Raw genomic sequence first — 8111 nt, 5'->3', positions numbered from 1 at the left:
CTCGGCAACCCAAGGAGGGTTTGCTATGAATCGGGTGGACGGCACATAACATCAACAACAAGGCATGAAGGACTTCTTCCCAGTAAAAGTAGATTTTCCTTACACATTCCTTACACAGTTAGTCTAAGTCAAATGGAATGAAAGCACAGTTAGAATAAAGCAGGAAGTGTTCTAGGGCTATTTTAGTCTCTGCTTCTGCTTTGTGAAAGGATGGGAAGGGCTTTAGCAGCACGTAGGTGAGGGAGCCCAGGAAAGGTTGTCAGCTACTGTTTTCTCTGTTTCCCACACACAGAGACTGTGGAACTAACTGACCCCACCTTAGAACTGGCATTATTGACTGAGAATCATGGCCTTTTTTAGAACCCCTTATCTTTATTCCCTCCTGAAAGCTCATCTTTGCTGCTCATTACATTCTTCCCTACACTGTGCTGAACCTTCTACACCAAGCAGTAAGCACTATTACTAGTAGTTTAGTAGAGTGAATGATCCCTCTTCATTGAGGACTAGAAAGAGGAGAAGCAATAATATATCCTTACTAACTGAAGTTAGAAGAGATGTCTGAGTACATTTCTTCACAAACACAACATTGCCCAGTTTTTTAAGGGTATAAATATAAAAAAATATAGTATTCATTAAATGAGTATTTATTGAGCACCTGCAGTGTACCCGGCATTTAATTCATGGAAATCACAGGTCAAATAGCACCTTTGCTGTATGGCTGGAGAACTCTAACTCCCAAACAAAATGCTTAGAATACGGTGCCTTTGTGTTTTGGTGAGTGAATGGATTTGTGATGTTATTATAATAATTAAGTGAGGGAGTACTTTATGGAGGTGATTATTCAATTTTATATACATATAAAAAAACTATTTTCCCAACATATTATGCTTTCTCATGGATAGGGAACAATGATGGATACACACAGTAGGCTGGACAAACATTTTTTAGGGACTGACACATTATTTCACATGCTTGATGGCTCATGGGGTTTTCCCTCAACATTCCAATTGGACTAAGTCAAATGGAATGAAAGCACAGTTAGAATAGAGCAGGAAGTGTTCTGAGGCTATTTTAATCTCTACTTACTTTGGCCTTGTGGCAGGGATGGGGAAGCCTTTAGCAGTGGGTAGGTGAGGGAGCCAGGAAAAGACTGTCAGCTATGATTTTCTCCAGCCTCAAGACAATGGGATGCAGCCAAACTCCTGGCTGCCATGATACCTGGATTCATAATGTAGCTTCAGGAAAATAGTTAATAACAATTTGGTTTATGTCCAATGATTGTCTCATTCAATCAATATTTACTGAGTAATTGAGATCTTTTTAAGCTAGGTTTCTTATTTATTGGTTGTTGATTTTTTTATATATAGGAGCTAATCATCAGCTATTTCCTTTTTCTGAAATACTCTGTGCTCTGTTCCAACTTGTCTCACTGCGGAAAATCCTAACTCTTCTAAAAAGCTTCTTCAGATGCCTCCTAATACCGGACACCATCACTGACTCCATCCTAATCCCCTGCAACACTTCCCTAGTTATGTCTGTTTTCTTTTTTCTCCTTAGTCCCCACAGCCTTTCATGATTCTTTTATGACATTTCTATTTTCTGTCTTACATTGTGGTTATTTATGTACATGGATCCCTACCCCCCCAATTAGTTATATTATAAGCTCCAAGAGGAAAAGGATCATATTTTACTTCTATTTTTATTTCTCACTGTGCCTAGCACATAATTGATCCCTGAGACTATTTTTACATGAATGAATGAATGATTAAAGAATATAGCATTGTTGCATAAAATCAGTGTTAATAAAAGTTATATTCTTTTTAAATTATTTCTTTTATCTAGAAAATAAGACCTCAGTTTCTTTGTAACTTTGGAAAATATAGACATTTAGGTGGGCACTAGAGCCTTTGATTAAAAAGTTAAAGCCACTTATTGTAAACTATAAGTCAAGAATGACCTCCATTGCTTTGAAGTGAAAAAAAAAAAATCTATCTGTCTATCTGTCTATCTACCTACCTACCTACCTATATATATGACCTTTAAAAAATTTAATTATTCTTAACAAAGGGAATTTTGGAATATTCTTATTTTATTTGATATTTCAATGAATAATACCAATAAAAATTTCATGAGCTATTTCTCTGTATACAAAATGTTAAGTGTGAAATAGCTAATTTAAGACTGCCTGAATATAAATGCATAGTTTTTTTTATCTAAGGAAAAGAATAAATTTGGTTGTGAGAATGATTACAGGTGTACTTTTTATGTTATTCAAATACCACTTCACATTTATTACTATTTTTTTCTTCCTTGATATTTCTGTGTAGAAACAGTTTTCTTAGATAAAGGACAAATGGTTGGAATTTTCTGTTAACAATGGTATCTATTTGAAACAGTTCTGCCCCTGGGGCTGCTAATTAGAGCTCATCTGTATTTATTCAGGCATCATTTAATTGGACATATTCTTTTAAAAAGAGGACAATGAAAGAAGAAAGACTTTTAAAATAAATAATTTAATAATCAAATTTTGAATGCCAATGGTGTCAGTAGTCTTAAAAATTATCTAAAGTAAAATGTCAGAAAATGGAATTCATGTAGTGAGATATTACGGAAAGACAGATGGGAAGAGTGAATCAATCCTTAGACACAGCTATTCAAGGAAAAGAATGAAATAAACATATTTGAGTCTATGTGGGAGAGGGATAGTGAATAGAATAAGATGTAGTACAAGTAAGGAAAAAATACATAATTCTTTTCAGGGAGTCTTGTTTGCTCTGCTTTAGCCTTACCACTCTGCAAAAAGTTAGGGTAAATGAAGGGCATTAAGGCTCAGAAAACTGAGTTAGGTGATGATGTAAGTATGGGCCATGAGAGGTGCTGGGTAATAAAACCATATTTTGCAGCACAGCTGTTTAACTCAGCTGTGTAGATCACTGTGCAACTCATGACAGTTTCTTTTCATCCACTTTGCAAAGGCTGACAATTGTATTTTCTCATCATTGTGGGTCCAAGGTAAGTTGTAGCTGGTATAATAATCATATTGAGATGAAAAATATTAAGGTTGGTCTGATGTTAAACTTAAAAGTTTCCTATTCCTATGGTATGTGCATTAACAAGACAAAGAATTAGTTCAAGCAAATTCTCAGAGGCTTGTGTTTTTGGAGCTATGAACTCATGTAGTTAGAATCGCTTATTTGTTTTTGTTTCTCAAAGATAAATATAAAAATATTAGAAAAAGTTACCTGGATATCAACTTAACTTTTACACTAAATCAAACTCACTGCCGTCAAGTGAGATCCAACTCATTGAGACCCCTCTTTGGGTTTCCAAGGCAGTATATCACTGTGGAAGTAGATTGCTCAACCTTTCTTCCAAGGAGTGGTGATGGGTTTGAACCGCCAGCCTTCTGCTTAGCAGTCAAATGCCTTGGCACTGTGCCACCAGAGCTCCGTAACTTTTATACTGCTAATAGGAAAAGAATATAAACATCCTAATGATTAAATATAATAAAACAATGCTTCTAAAATAATTTCCTCCACATTTTAATAAAATTATTTCACTATCCATTATCTCAATAATTAAATGGATAATCTCCCACATCTTTGACCTGGAAAGATTGATGATCTTTCTTTTAACTTTTTTCCAGCAGATATTCCCAAACGAGTATGGATATAACTCATACATGTGTTATTTTTTCGATTACTAGAAAATGTATTGTTTTATAAACATGGAAGAGAAGATCTTTTTATTTGATTACTTACTTCCTACTCTCTTGGGCACTGAACAAATTAATAGTAGAAATTATGTTTGTGCTTTACTAGCAATATATATGAGAACTATTTTCCCTACATTCTTGCCAACATTAGATACTGTCAGACTTTAGACATTTTGGGGAAAATGAATGCTGAAAAATGGTATAACTTTACTTCTATGAATTTTCCTGATTACCAGTGGGGTTGAGTACTTTCAACATGTTATTAGCCATTTAGGTTTTCTTTTATGGAAAAATAACTCCAGGAATGCAGGGATGGTTAAAAGGGAAGGTTTATCAATGGAAATCATTAAGAGATTAAATGAGAAAAAAAATAAGGTCATTTTATCAGATACCGAAAAATAGTTGATAAAATCCAATATCATTTCATGATTAAAAAAAATTCTTATTAAACTTGGAATAGAAGAGATGGCTTTATTACTCTAATAAGTGTTAAAAGTTAACATATATATGAAACTTTCTACTTAGTGGTAAAATTAAAATGCTTTCTTTTTAAAGTGAGAAACTTTGTCTTTAAAGTCCTAGTCAAAGTTCCAAGACATAAACATGGAATAAGTGTTGTTGTTGTTGTTATATGTCGTCAAGTCGGAACCAACTCATAGCGACCCCTCCTTGGGTTTCCGAGACCATATCACTATGGAAGTAGATTGTCCAACCTTCCTTCTGAGGAGTGGCTGGTGGGTTTGAACTGCCAGCCTTCTGGTTAGCAGTCAAGTGCCTTAGGCACTATGCTAGTATAAGAATTTAAAATAAAGAGAAATGAATTGAACTGCTAAAGAGTTCAGTTAGATTGCAAAAGATCAGTACAATATAAAAATTTGAAAGAATTGCTTTATAGCAGAAATAGCCAAATACAAAATATAATTAAAAATTATACCACTCACAATGTTGTTGTTGTTAAGTGCCGTCAAGTCGTTTTTGACTCATAGTGACCCCATGCACAGCAGAACGAAACACTGCCCTATCCCGTGCCAGCCCCACAATCCCTGCTATACTTGAGCCCATCATCGCAGCCACCATGTCAATCCATCTCGTTGAAGGCCTCCCCCTCTTTTGTCGACCCTCCACCCTACCAAGCATGACATCCTTCTCCAGAGAATGGTCCCTTCTTACAACATGACCAAAATAGGTGAGACGAAGTCTGGCCATTCTTGCTTCCAAAGAGCATTCTGGCTGTACTTCCTTCAGGACAGATCTGTTAGTTCTTTTAGCAGTCCGTGGTACTTTCAGCATTCTGCGCCAGCACCACAACTCAAAAGCATCAACTCTTCTTCGGTCTTCCTTATTCATTGTCCAGCTCTCACATGCATACGAGGCGATTGGAAATATCATGGCTTGTATCAGGCGCACCTTAGTCCTCCAGGAGATATCCTTGCTCCTCAGCACTTGAAACAGTTCCTTCGCAGTTGACTTTCCCAATGCTACACATCGTCAGCCCCAGGGTTACAGGTGAGGAGAGACAACTCAGGGACGCCCAAAGCAGCAGGCCGGAAGAGCAGGAGAAAGGGGATTAGAAGCCAGGAAGCCAGAGAGAAGAGTAATCAGCCGAAGGGATTAGGTGAGGAGAGGAAACTCAGGCCCTCCCAGACAGAGTATCAGGCCGGAAGAGCAGGAGAAAGGGGATTAAAAGCCAGGAAGCCAGACAGAGGTACAGTCAGCCACAGGGACCCAGGTGGGGGTGATACGAGAGGTCTCCAACAGCAAGACAAACTTGTCTGTCGGTTTGTCCTATTGTGGTGACATGTAGACATGAGTTTTGAGTCTGAGCCTCTGGTGTTTAAAACCCAGTGAGATGCACCTGGTGCACAGGTAACAGCCCAGCTTATAGACTGAGACAGACAAGGAAGAAGGAAGAGGCCGTCCACTTCTCAAAGAATTGGCCAGGGAAAACCACTCACAATAGCAACCAAAAAATATTTGAAGAAATTGATAAACTTATTACAGGACATACAAGAAAACTTGAACAAATTTAAGAGATGCCATATTCTGAATGAGAAGATGACATTTAAAAAATTACTCCTAAATTAATCTACAGTTCTCTGTCTTTAAAACAGTTAGCTAATTTGCTTTTAAAAACAGCGGATCCATGCATAATACATCGATCAAAATATACTAAATGAATTATAGTAAAAAAAAAAGAGTCAAAGTTTTAAAAAAAAAAAAAAAGAAAATCTCACTTCCATTTCAACTCCAGTAGCCATTCACTTCCCTTTTTCACTGATAACCTGATTTTAATTTTTCTTGTCCCTTACAGATATGTTTTATGTCAGTACAGTTTCAGTTCAAATCCTGACACAACCTTTTCATGGAACATTGCATACTGATTCTAAAGTTCAAATGTTAAAGTTAAGTATGCACAACTGGCAATTTTGTAAAATAACAAGTGGAGAGAAGAAGGATACATGCGTAGTCATAGAAAGCTCTATTAATGATTGGGTTTGGGCAGGAACACTGTCAAATAGATAAAAAGTTAAAGGGGAAAAGTTAAGTAAAAATCACTTTGTTAACAGATTAGATGTTAAAAAACAAGTATGTTCATCTCATTAGATACAGAACACATTTGAGAAAATTCAGTATTAGTTCAGTATAAAAATTCTTACTCAATTAGGGATGAAAAGGGAATTTTGGTACTCTGATAAATACTGTAGAGAAAAACCCTGTATGAAACTAGAAAATAAGTCCTCAGTTTCTTTGTACAGATATTTTTAAATACAAACATGCAGAGTTGTTTTTTCATAACTTCACATATGACAGATTTTGCATCACATATAAATTGAAAGAGGAAAGACTATTAATTAAATGATTTGAGTACAGTTAATATATGAAATTTTAAATTCATAGTCCAATGATGTACTTGAATGTCTATTTTTATTCTTATCAATATTATCCTGTTGGGTGGATTTCAACATAAACTTCTGCAAAGAAATGTGTGGGAAATGCATGTAGGGTCTTGTGTGTATACACATATACACCTGCTTTAGTGGGGGGAAGAGAAGAATTTTTATGAAGGGAAGGGAAGGAGAATTAGTTACAGTGAACAAAACTAAGTAAGAGAAGTAATCAATATTTATATAGGTGGCCAGTTTAAAAAAAATAACTGACTGTAAACAAAAGATTGAGATTTAAGAGTACAATTGAATAAAATAGAAGTGCTAATTCAGTCAAGGAAAAAGGATAGGTAAACCCACTGTCAATGAGTCAATTATGAAGGCTGGATAAGGCCCAGCTGTACAAAGATCTAAGAAAAGGCATTCCAGACAGAGGGAATAGTCGGTGCAAAAGCCCTAAATTTACAATATATCTGGCTGTTGTTAGAGTGATGGCCAATGTGGCCTCAGCATTTTCAACAAAACAGCAAAGGTGAATAGTTAGGCAAAGTGTACTTGAATATTGTATTCAAACTATCTTTTACAGCAGACTTGTTACAAGAAATATTTTCATATTCATAAGTTGGAGTTTCACAGTCTCTTTCAGTTTGCCCTTAGAAAGTGCCATTCAAGTTCGAAAGGAATAGAAGATTCTTTATCTTTTTATTTTTCCCATCAATTGAATGTAATTATAATCCCAAAGTGTTAAAAAAAAATTTAAAATTACATGGGATGCTGTTAGACGACCGTGAGTTGATTTTGACTCATGGCAACCTCGTGTAGAATAGAACTAGCCCATAGGGTTTTCTAGGCTGTACTTTTTACAGGAGCAGATCATCACATCTTTCTCCTGTGGAGCAGCTAGGGATATTCGAACTGCCCATCTTTAGGTTAGCAGCCCAGTGCTCAGCCATTGCATCAGCAGGGCTCCTTTGACAAGGTATACCAGTTGCCCTTGATAGCAGCATGCTAGAACAGAATAGAACCGCTCTGGTTTCCAAGCCTATAAATCTTTCCTGAAGCACACTGACTCATCTTTCTCCTGGGGAGCAGCTCATGTGGGTTAGAACTGCTGACTTTTTAGTTAGCAGCTGAATGTCTTAACCACTGCACAACCAGAGTTCCTATGCATGGTATAACCAAAAACCAAACTCTCTGCCATCGAGTTGATTCCAACTTACAGCGACCCCTCCTTGGGTTTCCAAGGCAGTATCTCTACCAAAGTAGGTGACCCAGTCTTCCTTCCGAGGAGTGCCTTAGCAGTCAAATGCCTTAGGCACTGTGCCACCAGAGCTCTTATGCATGGAATTATTGTTGTTGTTATGTGCCATCGAGTCGGACCCGACTCATAGCGACCTCTCCTTGGGTTTCCGAGGCAGTATCACTACAGAAGTAGATTGCCCCATCTTCCTTCCGAGGAGTGGCTGGTAGGTTTGAACCTTAGGCACTACACTACCAGAGCTCCCGTTATA

The sequence above is a fragment of the Orycteropus afer genome, unplaced genomic scaffold (assembly GCF_000298275.1).
Source record: "Orycteropus afer afer isolate SDZICR_OR568_19922 unplaced genomic scaffold, OryAfe1.0 scaffold00008, whole genome shotgun sequence".
Lineage (NCBI taxonomy): Eukaryota > Metazoa > Chordata > Mammalia > Tubulidentata > Orycteropodidae > Orycteropus > Orycteropus afer.
The sequence above is the reverse complement of the archived record's forward strand: the minus strand, read 5'-3'. Positions refer to the sequence as shown.